Genomic DNA, 13,807 nt, shown 5'->3' with positions numbered 1-13,807 from the left:
TATTCAATGACCCAAGTTAAAATCCAACCACACCTGAATCCTATGAATTCTACCTTCTGTCAAACTACCCCTTTGTATCTCCAACTCTACCTTAGTTTAGAGCTACCTTCTACCTTTCCGCACCTTGCCTGATCTTCCTTCCACCCCTTCTGAAATCTGCACTCTACAACACCAGAACAATCTAAGAGGAAAACTTTATCATGACTCTTTCCTGATTAAAATTCATAAACTCTACTACTTCTATAGGGGGAAAATTCTAGAAACCTCAGAATGTCAAGCAACACTCAAAGATCTATCTGTGCAGCCTCGTCTTGCGCTACTTACCACCATAAACCCAGTGCTGTAGTTGCAGAGAATGACTTCCAGCTCTTCGAAGTGTTCCATGCTCTTTCTAATCACGTCCAGCTTTCCTTCTGCCTTTGGTTCATTTCCCTCATTTTCTTTCCATTTTTTTTTAAATTTTAAGATTTTATTCATGTATTTGACAGAGAGCGAGCAAGAGAGCACAAGCAGGAGGAATGCACTCTTGCGGGGCGGGGGGGCGCGGGGGGGTGAGGGAAGGGGCAAAGGGAGAAGCAGGCTCCCTGCTCAGCAGGGAGGCCAATGGGGGGCTCGATCCCAGGATCCTAGGATCATGACTAAGCTGAAGGCAGACGCTTAACTGCTTAACCAACTGAGCCACCCAGGTGCCCAGTTCCCTCATTTTCTGCCTTTGTCATGCCTAAACCTTCAAGTTTAACACACAAAGCATAAAGTACCTAATGTCACACACAGCAGGGAGTTAAAATGGGCTCAGCTGGCTTAGGTTTCTGTTTTCTTTATCCTGTCTCAGTGACTTGTATTGGCTTACAAGATAAAAGTTGAAACTACTTTAACTGTGTTTAAGACTATTCATGAAAAAAAAAAAAAAAGACTATTCATAATTTGGCCCCTGCCTACTAGCTACACCTCCAGATCGTAAAATTCATCATGGAACCTCAGACTCCCGTGCTTCTGCTCACACTGTTCCTTCTACCTAAATGGCCATCCTTGCTGTAGTCTTCCCCTCCACATACTTTTTCCTTTCCACTGCCAACTTCCTCAATCTCTCCTTCTCTCCCCATAAGAAACTGATCGCTATCTCCTTTGTACACCCTCTCTGCCCCCACACCTTCTCCAAAGTAATCTTAAAAACATATTGTACTTGCGAACAGTTCAAGTAAAAGATAAAGCCTTATCACCAGAAAGCAGGGGCACTGCCTTATCCATCTGTAAGTCCTCTTCAGTGGGTATAGTACCTGCTACACAGTAACTCCTCTTTACTAAATGACCCATGTTCTTCCTTATTCCTTCCAAACATGCTAACTTAAGTTTCTATCAGGAATTTTCTTTCAGAAAAGAAAGAACATACTTTTGGGTTACATTCAAACCTAATGTCCCCTTTCCGAGCAAACAGCTGTGCAAATACAAGTGTACAAATTAAAGTTAATATTCATTCTCTGATAACACGTCTGGTTTTCTAAATTAGATCTACAATGAGAGATACTATTTGAAGAGAAAGCAAATTAAGTTATGTCCTACTGCTTCAAGATACTTTGTTCAAAGAATTATTTCCCAGTGGTTACTGTTAAACTAAGTCTATCCCACTTAAATCTATAGGTCACTCTGAAAAGTGAGAACCACTCTAACTTCCTTCCTACCTCTCCTACTGCCAGTACAGTTTACAGCAATTACTCATTTTCAGAAAGACACTCAGAAAGGAACTATCAAATCACCAAGACAACTAGGAAGGCGTCAAGTGAGGTTACTTTTCTTATTCACAGACCCATTTTTTTTTTTCACTTAGAAGTGCTGCTTCCATAACCACCAAACCAAAAGTGAGCTTGCTCCTTATCCCCACTTAAATACTTTATGAATAACTGCCAAGTATGATGGAATGCTACCGAAAGTGCTGCAGCATGTGAACATGCCCACTCCACTCTACAAAATACCCAGTGAAAGCTTTTCTAATGAGGCTAGATGGTTTGTGAACTCCACGTCCAAACGACTGTATTTCTCCTACAACGCACAAAGTATCTCGAGTTAACATTTTAATTATTTTCAAGAACTCTACTAGGCCTTAGAGGAAACAAGCTGCTTGGTCAAGAGGGAGACTCTGAAGTAATGAATCCCCAAACTGGAAACACCGTAATTATTTCAGGCTAAGACTGGGGTGTGGAATATTTTGTAAAACCTGTTCCATTCTCATAACGAGAAATTTTTAAAAGGGGGGGAGGTGACCTCAATAAGAGCATTTTATCACAAACATAGTTGAAAATGAGTTGTAAAAAGAATTCTCAACTCCGGATCTGTCCGTCCATTCGCACTGAAACCTGAACGGAAGACCGCAGCACCCAAAGGAGCCCCTACTGCTTCCGTGCCAGCGGTGGGAAACATCAAGAGCCTTTTCCTAGTCCGCTGGGCAAGTCCTGGAGACGGGTCAATCTTCCGGGTGCGATTAAAAAAATAGTGATTATATAAAAGACAGTCCTCTCTCCCCCGTTCCGGTGCCCAAGAGCTGCCCTAAGGCCTGGAGACTCAAGTGGGGAGGGGCCCGGTTCCCGACTCTCCTCCTCCGGACCCCGAGAGCACCAAATCACAAATGCGGATGCCACGAGGGAGGCCCGGCCGGCAAGTGGGAGGAACGGCCGGCAACAGGGCGAGAACTGGGGAGAAGCCTGCCCGGGATGAACCCTCACTCGGGGCAGCCACGCCCCCCACCCCCAACTCCAGCTCCGCGCGCGGCGAGCGCCCAGCCCCGCACGCTGCCTGACAGACGCCGCCTGCGAGATGGGTGCGGAGAGGGCTTCCCGGGCACGCGAGGGGCACCGCCACGACCCCCGCACGCCACCGCTGCCCGCCACTGACCTGTGCCCGCAGCCGCGCGACAGCCCGCCCCCGCCTCAGCCGCCGCCTCCTCGCGCTCACGGTGCCGCCGCAGCCACCGTAGGCGCCTCCTGCGCTGCGCCCCTAGCCGGCCTCGGGCGCCCCATTCCCAACCCGCCCCAGCCTCCGCCTGTTTACAATGATTGGGACAGAACGCGACGAGCCGGCCCAACGCGCACGCGCATTCCCTCCTCCCGCCGCTGCCGGCTTCCCGGGTCTTCCTCTCTGCGCTGACGGCTAAAGCCGTCAAGGGCAAACGCCCTGTGCCCTCGCGCGCAGCATGCTGGGAGGCGTAGTTCTCGGACACCCAGCGCCCCGCTTATGTGAGGACCCTTCGTCGAGGAAGGACACTACAACACCCAGGAAGGACCGCGATTCCTTCGGCCCAGAGGCTCGCTGAGGAGACTGAGGGAGCGCGCGAGAGAATGCACCGCGCGAGTGCTCAGCGGGCGCCTGCGCAGTTCCCGGTCTTGGGGGACTGGGTGGGATGTAACACCTACCCCGAGAGAGTATCAGTGAAGACGGCTTGAGGGCGTCGCCTGCGCTGGTCTTGAGAGAGGAAAGAGCTTTCCACTCCACGTTCTGGCCGGCTGCTCCTCAGCTCCCGAGGTGCAGAGCTTTTGTGCTAGCAGGCTTCGGTCTTCCTAACCAGTTAAACCAGCCTAGGAGGCCGGCCTAGCCGGCCGCTGGGTGGGGCATCTTCCCGGCCTTGGACTGGGTGGGGAATCTTGCTTGGGGTGGGGACTCTTGCTGTGGGCTTTCCTTAAAGGAAGCGCTTTGAGCCTCTGAGGGGACACTTGCATAAAACTCTGTGTCGGGACCCCGCTGAGAATTCCTAAAATGGGTATTGACAAGGGCCAGCCCCGGGTTCGAGCTGGCCTGCTGGGCTGTCTTCCACCGCCCTCTCTGGCTCAACAATTGCAAAGGAACACCTGAATTAAAACAGCCTAGCCACACGTTTAGGTTGCAAAGAGAAATAACTGAATCGTGGAAAAGGCTGAAAATAACTAAATTCCCCCAGGAATCCTAAGCAAAACTTGAAGAATTATTCTGCTAATGCATGACTGGAAATCGGGTCTTTTGAAGTGCTCTTGTTTTATAAAAGTTGGCTGATTATGAGGGGAAAGATATGATTTGAGATAAATGCCGTTCCCAATCATTTCCATTCCTACGTGCAGTACTCTCTTTAGAACTTCATTGTATAATGTCGATTAACCTACTAATCTGTCCTGCCGCTATACCTCGCAGAGAAGCTGACAGATCTGACAGTAGGTCTCTCCCTTGTACACCCCGATTTCTACTCAGCCCCCTCAGCCTGACTTTGAAGAGCCTCCTGCAATTAGATACCAGCATGGTCTGTACAAGCCATTGTTTTCTGACTGTTTGAAGAGCTTTCTTTTTGCCCCTGTGGCAAAAGAAGTGTCCTCTAACCACTGAGATGGGCATGTCACAATGCCAGTTAATAATACACTTTACTTCTAGCAACACTAGACGTGCCAAGGGATAGGCACTGACCTAAGTGGGGCATTATTGAGCCATTGGCTTAATTACTGGACTCAATTATTGAATCCAATCGCTGTATGGACACAGAAAAGGGAGGGGGAAAAAAGCTTTTTATTGAGGTAACTGCTGATGGCCATGTTCTTCACAACATAGTCTTTTCTGCAGTACCAATAAATGAGGCCAAAACCGGAGGGGAGGGTGGGGTGGGAAGGAAGAGAAAGCAAGAGCTGACAGCATGAAGACTGGTTTCAGTTTCAGACACCAAGGTTTGTATAGCTCTTGTATAGTGCTTTGAGCACTTAAATTACCAATTATTAGCATGTTCAATATTAGCTTTAAAAAGGAAGGAAATTCTAATACATGTAAAACAAAAATCATAAGAACTGAAAGGACAAATTAATGATTCACTTGTGGTTGGAGGTTTCAGATTCCTGTCTCAGCAATGAACAAGAGAAAGTCAAGATGGGTACAGAAGACCCATATTACAGTATCAACCAACTTGAAATATTTGACGTATGCAGAAAATTTCAATAGCAGAATACACATTCTTTTCAAACAAATGAAACATTGTCCAGAGCAGATCATATGGTAAGCCACAAAACAAATCTCTATACATTTTAAAGGACTGAAAACATACAGGATATGTTCTCTTTCTATAGTGGAATTAAATTGGCAAAAACAAAAATCTGGAAACCCCCAAATATCTGGAAAGGAACACATTTCTAAATAACCCATGGGCCAAAGAAGAAATCACCAGGGAAATTAGAAAACATCTAGGGGCACCTGGGTGGCTCAGTCATTAAGGATCTGCCTTCTGCACAAGTCATGATCCCAGGGTCCTGGGTTGGAGCCTTTTGTCAGGCTCCCTGCTCAGTGGGAACCCTGCTTCTCCCTCTCTCCTATGTCAAATAAATAAAATCTTTTAAAAAAGAAAACATCTGGAACTGAGTGGAAATAAAAATATATCAAATTTAAGGGAGGCAGCAAAAACTGTACGTAGAGGGCAATTAATAGCAGTAGGTACTTATATTAAAAGGAAGACAATAATTTAAGCTTCTATCTCAAGAAGGTAGCAAAAGAGGAATGAATCAAACATAAATTAAGTGGAAATAAAGAAATAGGATCTCTTTGAAAAGATCGAACTGATAAACCTTTAGCTGGACTAAGAAAAAAAGGATATAAATTACCAAAATGAGAAATGAAGAGGGACAACACTATAGACAAAAATGAAAAGTATTATAAGGGAATATTATGAACATCATAATTCTGATAATTTTCAAAATAGCTGAAAATGGAGGCATTCCTGGAAATAACAAATCACCAAAACTAACTAAAGCAAAAACTAAAAAATCTGAATAGCCACATCAGTAAATACAAATATTCCCACAAGGAAAAACCCAGGTCAAATGTCTTCACTGGTGGAAGTCTAGCAAATATTTTAAGGGGGAAAAAAAAATCTATTAATCCCCTTTTAGAAAATAGATGAGAAAGGAACACTCTTCAATTCATTTTATGAGGCCACTATCACCCTGGTAACAAAACCAACAACATCACAAGAAAATAGAAAATCCTTCATGAACTATACACTTTAAAAGGGTCAGTTTTGTGGTACATGAATTATATCTCAATAATGTTATTTTTTTTAAGATATGAGGATTGGATTAAATATTCTAAAAGCAACTCCATGCTTGAATGAAGAGAGTAGAAAATCCAGTATCTGTTGTCTATATCCTTGGGACTGGCACCTAAATGGTTCACTGGGTCATAGCACTGTATATAATTGAAATTTCTTATTTGTATATGATTAAATATATGTTATAGTTTTATATATCATATAAAGGATACACAATTTAGAGCTCATGACAAAAACAGGTGTCAGAACTATACGACTTCACATTGCTCTTTGCAACAATTCACCCTACAACTCAGTGGTTTTAAACTACTCTGCTGCTCTTGCAGTTATGGTCAGTTAGTGAGTTAGGTGGGCAGTTGGGATGGCTGAGGTTCTCTCTGCAGTGATCTCTCATCTTCCAAAGGCTAAGTTTGTATTCTCAGCACAAAACCATTTTTGTCATTTATTCATGTCTCATTGGCCAAAGCAAGTCACATGCCAAGCTCCAGATTCAAGGGATGGATAAACAGAATCCACCTACACAGAGACACAGGAAAGAATTTGTGACCATTTATTTGCAATCTATGACAAGAATTCTTGACTCGCCTTGGCTCCTCCAAGAATGCTTTTATAACCTCCAAGGTCTGTAAATTAGTGTGAATTAACACCTTTTGATTGAAACAGTCATGAATCAAATATAAGTATAAACTGCATTCTAGTGTCTTCCCTCCATTCCTCTATAATCTTAAAGATTTTCTAGGAGTAAATAAACTATAAAGCTGATTTGGACAAAAAATTTACCTTTCAAGCCTCCATCTGATATAGCAGAATTTTTTCCATTTCCATTATATGCTGCAAAGCCAGTGCTTTATATACTCATTTCTGGGGGGAGAAATGGTAAAACTGATGTCATCATTTAAAGTATAACATTTGCTTTTTAAAGTTTTTAAAGTGATAACATTGAGGTTATTTAGAATAATAATAATTTGGATCATGTTTATGGCTTATATTTTTGGTCTAGGTAAGTCTAAACATCTTAAAGAATTCCTCGGTTTCCTTGTGACCTGGGATGGAGAACTGCCCTTCCCCTCTTCCCCCTTACCCCCCCATTCATTGCACTCCTTGCCCCCTCCCCCATCCCCTGCTTCTGGGAGCTGTAAGTACTACATCTTGTGGTTTTACTTTCTTTGTATGTGTTAAAACTGCACTTTCAGGGACACCTGGGTGGCTCAACAGGTCGACCACCGGACTCTTGGTTTTGACCCAGGTCATGATCTCAGGGTAGTGAGATTCAGCCCCATGAGGAGATGGGCTCCATGCTCAGCAGGGAGTCTGCTGAAGAATCTTGCTCTCCTTCTCCCTTTGCCCCTCCCCCACCACCAGGAGCACCCGTGTAAGTGTGTGCTCTCTCTCTCTCTCTAAAAATTTTTAAAAAACAAACAACAACAATAAAACAATAAACTGTGCCTTCAGTCAAAAGGACCTTTTTCCTAAAGTGGGAACTCAAATGCTGAGGGAGTTACCTGCCAGCCCTGTGTGGGTGGCTTCTGCCTCTTCACTTTGGCGGGTCATTATCTGCGTATTCTTAATTTAGTAGACCAGCTATGGGCCACCCAACACACCCCACATAATTTAAAGTATCTTTTTTCTATTCTGACAAGTAACTGACTTGGTTTGGCCAAATACAGATTACAAATCACTCTACCCCAGAGTGTTGAAGACTTTGCTACAATCCTCCTAGCTTCTAGTGTCGCTGTGGAAAAATCCAATGCTATTCCGATTGATCCTTTGTAAACAAACCATCAAAAACCTTAAATTTTCTTCTTTAAGAAAAACATACTTTCAAAATCTCTATTTTGCCCATGGTTTTATGAAATTTCAGAATGGTATATCTTGAGCTGGGATTAGTTTTATTCTTTTGTGGGTGGGTTGAGGCATTTGTATTTCACTTGCGGGATCTTTTCATGAATTGCCTCATTGATGACTTTTCCCCCCATCCACTTCTCTCTTCTGTATTTCTGTAATTCCTGTAATTTGTTCTTGAATCCTTGTAATGGTCCTCTACTTTTATTGTCTTTTATTTCCTATTTTTTGACTCTTTACCTTTTTACTTCCATTTCTGGGAAAATTTCTACAACTATATTTTCAACCTATGTATTAGGTTTTCCATTTGGTTTCATACTTTTAATTTCTCTTAATTTTTTTCTCTTAATTTTCTTTATATAGCATCCTGTTCTATTCTTGGACAAAATAACCTGTCTTTTCTTCCTGAGCCTAGCAGTGAAACATATGTTAAGGTTTTCTCCTCCTTGCATAATCTGATTCTTCTCAGGTTGTGATTTGATGGTTTTGTGACCACTGTTTGTTTGGCCTCTGATTTTCACATTAGAGATTTTCCTCAAGTGTGCAGTGACTCTTGGCTACCTAACTACATTTGAAAGCGTGCAGCTAAAAAATGGAGGTGGGGCTTGGGGCTTGTAACCTCATTCTCTCTTGGGTGGTCTGGCTGGGCTACTTTGTTGAGTGTGTCAACCTACTGGTTTCTCCTAAAAGATGTTTCCCCCAGAGGACTTAACTAACCTTATTGTGGTAATCATTCTGTCATGGATACATGTATGAAATCATCATGTCATATACCTTAAACTTACATATAGGTCAATAATATCTCAGTAAAACTGGAAATAAGTAAATTCTTTTTTTTTTAATTTATTCATTTGTTAGAGAGAGAGAGAGCGAGCGAGCACAGGCAGACAGAGTGGTAGGCAGAGGCAGAGGGAGAAGCAGGCTCCCCACCAAGCAAGGAGCCCAATGTGGGACTCGATCCCAGGACGCTGGGATCATGACCCGAGCCGAAGGCAGTCGCTTAACCAACTGAGCCACCCAGGCGTCCCTGGAAATAAGTAAATTCTTATTAAAAAAAGAAAAAAGAAAGGATCCACATTATCCTTTGGCATGTGAGGTATGGCCGTTGAGCCATGTACTCTTGGATCTCTGAGTGTAGGGAGTCTAGTTGCCTAAATGTCCCAGATGTTGTATTCCAGGTGCATCACATTAATCTTCCCAAGGCCACACTTCCCACATTGGCTGCTCCCCAGTCAGTGACTAAGAGCGCCAGGCAAGCCCATTCCTGCAAGATGCAGGATTCCTCTCCTGGGTGTATTTGACTTGAAGACACCCATAGTCTTGCCAAAACTGTCTTAGAACTGCATGTAGTTATGGACATTTCTTCATCCTTCCTTTCTTCCCTCCCTCCTTCCTTCCCCCATTCCTTCCTTGACAGGGTCATACCTGTATCATGACTGATAGCTCTTCCCGTCTCCTCATTTTCTCTCATGGTTGTTTCCCCTAATAAATCTCTTGCATGTCTTGTCCCCTCCTGGCATTCACTTCTCAGAGCACTCAGACTGCTGCAAATTGCACAGAAATTGGAGTCTGAGAAAACAGATGAAAAGATGAGATTTGGGATTTATTGACTTATCACTTGGCAGGTGTTGGAAATGCTCTCCTGAGTGGTAGGTGGGCGCAGATACTCCTGGCACAAGACTGTGACCCGGTTGCTCGGGACTTTCCCTGTGGTGAGCTGGAAAAATTTCCAGGGAGAGAAGAACAGTCTTGCAGATAAAATGATTTGGAAATTTGAGAAATATGAGGAGAACCATGTCTTCCATGAGAGTTGAATTAGATGGCTGCTGATAAATTGTATTAATACCCTGCAGAGGGATAATTAGAGACTGAGCACCATTAATAAGCAGTTAATGGCCAAGAGTCATAGGCCTGTTGGGTAGCATACAAAGAGGCCCTTATCTCTTGTAGTAGAAGAGCGGACACAGATGAGCTCCAGGGAGGTTTGAATTCTCAGCCAAAGGCAAGTCTGCTGTGCTAAGGTTAAAGTCCTGGTTAGGAAAACCTGGAACTCTGAAATACAGAATAAAGATAAATGGATGTAGGCCATAAGATGTTAACTCTATAGACACCTTTTAACCCTATGACTTCCCAATGTTTCCCTCTTCCCTACTAAAAGCTGATACTTCCACCATTCTAGAAATCACTACAGAGCACACAGCAGGTGTACTTCTCAGGGGCTGCCCCCAACACCCGTCCCAGGAGCCAGGCCAGTCACCGGGATGGGGACATGCTAGGCCCGATAATGGAGGAAAGAGATTTCACCAGAAGAGCTGCTTCAATTGACTGGCCCGAGGAATAGGGTAAACCTCATGCTCAGGCAGCAATTAATTAGAAGCCTGCAAAAAGCCATGACCAACATTCAGTGAAGCAGAAATGTCTGCGTTTCCCTGGCGCATGGGAGAGGGAAGAATAAACGGGTTGAGGGAAGTGGGCATGTTGGAATGGATATATTGTGGGTCACCAGAAGACCCACCAGAGGATAAGGGTCCCCAGGAGGGTCCCAGGACGCACCAGTCACCACAGCCATTAGAGACATGCTTGTTAGAGGGACACTGGTATCCCTTAGGGGTTCAGCTAGAGTCTCTGTGGGTCAGGGATGACGGTAGGAAAGCGCAGAGCCAAGTTATCCATGCTCATGAGCAAGACGGGCCCCAGAGCAAGAGGCCGGGTGGCTGCACTTAATTTCCAGCAGCCGGGAGGAGATAGTTCTTACAGTAACCAGTAAGGTCAGAGGAGCTCAGCGGGGGTGACTGTGGGATGACCTTTCCCCAGGGACACCGAATTAACATGTAATTTGTGCTAGCAGCCAGACCACAGCACTCTGACATGTCCACAAGGAGAAGAGAAATACCGTCAAAAACGTTGCAAAAATGTGTACACATGGCAAGCAAGTTAATTAGAGTAGGTAATTGGACACAGATTATTTGGACTCTGACAGGACTGAGTTTGAATGTTAACTCTCATTCCTACTGTATGTCAGGGTCAGCAATTTTTTTCTTCAAAGAGCCAGATAGTAAGTTGGTTAGACTTCCTTAGGCTGTATGGTCTTTGTTAGAACTACTCAGTTTTGCTATTGTAACTCAAAAGCAGCTTAGCAATACGTACATAAGTGAATGTGGCTATGTTCCAAAAATTCTTTATTTAGAAAAACAAGCAAAGGACTGCATTTGGCCCTTGGGCTGTACTCAGCTGACCTCGGTTCTATGAACATATTTTCTTCACTCAATTAGGTCATTTGCAAAAACAGTCCTAATGCTAACTACTTTGTAAAGTTGCTCTGACCCTTATATGAAATAATATGATAGCTCTTAAAAGTTCTCATCACAAGGAAAAAAACCTGTAACTATATCTGGTGACGGGTGGTAACTAGACTTATTATACTGATCATTCTGCAATGTATTCAAATAGCAAATCATGTTGTATACCCAAAACTAATGGAACACTGTATGTCAACTACATAAAAATAAAATGGAATTCCTATTTTAAGCTGGAAGGAAAAAAATGAACCAATGCAGGGAAATGCTCCCCAAAGTCAGAAAGATTTGGGGCTAAGTCCGGGATTTGTCACTAACTACTTACAGATGACCCTGGGGAAGTTTCTGAATTTAAGCTCTATGGTCTGGTTGGATCAGACAAAGCCTGAGAAGTTTAATTTGCACAGGGCTGTTTAACGGAGCATTAGAATTTCTGGTTCACTGATATTAACATGGTTCCAGTTCTGGATGCAGCCGCGCAAATATGCCATTTGTGACTCAACCGAAAACATTCACTTTAGTTCCCAGTCTTTCCAAAGCACTTAATAGTTTTGTTTTGTCCTTGTGTCCAACAGACCTTAGCTTGCGGCCCCTCCCATTCCTCTGGTGGAACGCACAGAGCTTTCCAGACAGAACGGAAAGGTCAGACCCTGTAGAATGACGGCAGCATCTCAATCTTGTGGGATTCCTCTGTGCTTGTGGAGACATGCTTTTAATGACTGAAAATCTAGTTTTCAAGTAAAGGAATCAGGTATTCCATCTTTTTATTGAAGCTGAAACAAAGAGAAAAGAGCCTTAACCAAAACAAGGCTTTGAAGTTTGCCATCAAAAGGATTTTCTTAGAGTGGCTGTTGAAAGCTTTTAAAACTAGACAGGCTTTTTAAAAATAAAGTGGGTTACCATCTCCTGGGAAGTTTAGGTGGGGTCTAATTACAACAAAGGAGGATCAATTGAAATAACCTTTATAGAGTCTTTGATTGAAATGGCTGGAAGTCTTTCCGGCAAATAAAGGATGAGAAATGTCCCGCTAGTGAATATTTAAGAGTTCCTTTGTTAAATATTTTACTTTGCAAGACAGGAGCTGCAGGTTTCTAGAAGCTGAAGGAGTTGCTTAAAAACTTATACTGTTGGGGGAACTGTAAATTGGCACAGACTTCCAAGAGAGAAATTCGGGATATCTAGCAAAATTTAAAGTATATATAAACAGTGATCCAAAAACTTATTCCAATGGTATACTAGGACAAGTGTGGGATGGACAAGAATATTTATAATATTGTTATTTTCAGCAATGAAAGCATGGAAACCTAAAGGTCTATCAACCAGGAACTGATTGGATCAATTATGATATATTCACTGCAGTAGAATACAGTGTATCTTTTAAAAATACGATGTATTTTTATTTTTTTGGCGTGAAAGATGTCCATGATATCCAGCAAACAGCAAACTTAGTTATCTGGACAGAATATGTATGAGAATGTGTTCGCTGTCCCCATATTGTTTGAACTATTTATGAAAATGATGCATTATGAAGGAGGAAAAGAATGATGCTTTCTGTTTGGGGGAAAAAAAGACAGCTGTAATTTGTATTTTCACTGCTCAGAAGACAGAGCAAAGAGCAGACCCTCAGGCTGAACAGATCTGTGGTCATCCGATCCGGTTTCCTTACATGGGATATAGATAGTAAGACACTTTTTAAAACTCATCCAACATAATTCTTTACTTAAAAATACAAGTAGAACCCAAAAAAAGTAGTGCATTTTTTTCCCCAAAATGTGTTGCTGAGAACTATGATACAAAGTAAATGACATATTTTTCAAGGGAAATACATAATACAAGAATTTATTTCAGTATTAAAAGCACTATAGTGATGATCAAAGTCATGTCATAAGCTTATTTTTTTTTAAGATTTTATTTATTTATTTGATAGAGAGAGAGAGAGAGATCGCAAGTATGCAGAGAGGCAGGCAGAGAGAGAGGGGGAAGCAGGCTCCCTGCTGAGCAGAGAGCCCGATGCGGGGCTCGATCCCAGGACCCTGAGATCATGACCTGAGCCGAAGGCAGAGGATTAAACCTGAGCCATGCGGGCGCCCCATGTCATAAGTTTAAAAAGACATACATACAACATATAAAATGTAGCAGTGTCATAAATCTGAACGATCTAAACTGAAACAATTAATATACAATAAATGTTAATTATTTAATAAAATTTTGATTGGCTTATTAGAATTTTGATGGACTTGGGGATGACTTCTATGGATCATGTTGCTAATAAACTTGTCCATGATCATTTTAAAATATACTTTCTTTTTTATTAGTAAAATTATGTAGCTGATGGACACACTTTAAAAATTCTATTGAGGGGCAGGCGCCTGGCTGGCTCAGCCATTAGGCCTCTGCCTTCGGCTCAGATCATGATCCCAGGGTCCTGGAATCAAGCCCCGCGTTGGGCTCCCTGATCAGTGGGAAGCCTGCTTCTCCCTCTCACAGTCCCCCTGCTTGTGTTCTCTCTCTCGCTTTCCTTCTCTGTCAATAAATAAATAAAATCTTAAAAATCTTAAAATCTTTAAAAAAATCTATTGATGTTGAACTGGAAACCTTGACTTCATCTTTCATTTTTCTCTTTTCCTCT

General features: G+C 42.8%; 1 protein-coding gene across 2 annotated transcripts in view; it reads right to left on the bottom strand.

Moving 5' to 3' along the window:
* Positions 1 to 3,620, bottom strand: part of RALBP1 (ralA binding protein 1) — a 58,453-nt gene extending 54,833 nt beyond the window's left edge. Inside the window, exon 1 of one of the 2 annotated variants that reach the window (XM_080821377.1) lies at positions 3,405 to 3,620. The gene's annotated coding sequence lies outside the window, so the exon portion shown is untranslated. Of the gene's footprint in view, positions 1 to 2,886; positions 3,110 to 3,404 lie in introns of those variants that run through there. The other variant, XM_080821376.1, reaches the window with a different exon arrangement.
* Positions 3,621 to 13,807: the final 10,187 nt, after the last annotated feature.

This window comes from Martes martes (assembly GCF_963455335.1).
Source record: "Martes martes genome assembly, chromosome: 13".
Lineage (NCBI taxonomy): Eukaryota > Metazoa > Chordata > Mammalia > Carnivora > Mustelidae > Martes > Martes martes.
This window is presented reverse-complemented; position numbering and strand designations above follow the sequence as displayed.